Raw genomic sequence first — 362 nt, 5'->3', positions numbered from 1 at the left:
CATCCCCGCGGGGCGCCGGCACGCGTGGGGAGGGACGTCGGGTGCCTGCAGCCCCCCGACTCCCTGCTTCCTGGGGGGCAGGGGCCGGAGCTCAAGGCCTAGAGGCCGCCTCCCTCCCGGGGCCTTAACCTCATTACAGCCCCTCGCGGGACCCCCTCCCCGAAGATTCTCGGTCTTCACTCCCACGCAGCCAGTCCTTGGCCTCCGACACCCTTCCCTCCAGACCTGCTGACCCACAGCAGCCTCTCTAGGAGCGTAGGTAGTCCCAGAAGGGGCTGCTCCGCTCCGTGGCCGCGGCGGACACTGCTCCGTCCTCCTCCCCCTCCCCCCGGGTTTCGGGCCGGCCCCTCGGCCCCGCCCCC

General features: G+C 72.7%; 1 long non-coding RNA gene across 1 annotated transcript in view; it reads right to left on the bottom strand.

Annotated features, from left to right (window-relative positions):
- The window catches only part of LOC104876038, a 4,078-nt gene that overhangs the window by 3,089 nt on the left and 627 nt on the right, over positions 1-362 (bottom strand). The gene's annotated exons all lie outside the window — the stretch shown is intronic.

The sequence above is a fragment of the Fukomys damarensis genome, unplaced genomic scaffold (genome assembly GCF_012274545.1).
Source record: "Fukomys damarensis isolate Sample0158 unplaced genomic scaffold, DMR_v1.0_HiC HiC_scaffold_33, whole genome shotgun sequence".
NCBI classification, from domain to species: Eukaryota; Metazoa; Chordata; class Mammalia; order Rodentia; family Bathyergidae; genus Fukomys; species Fukomys damarensis.
Note: the sequence above shows the minus strand (reverse complement) of the source record. Positions and strands in the feature narration are given on the sequence as shown.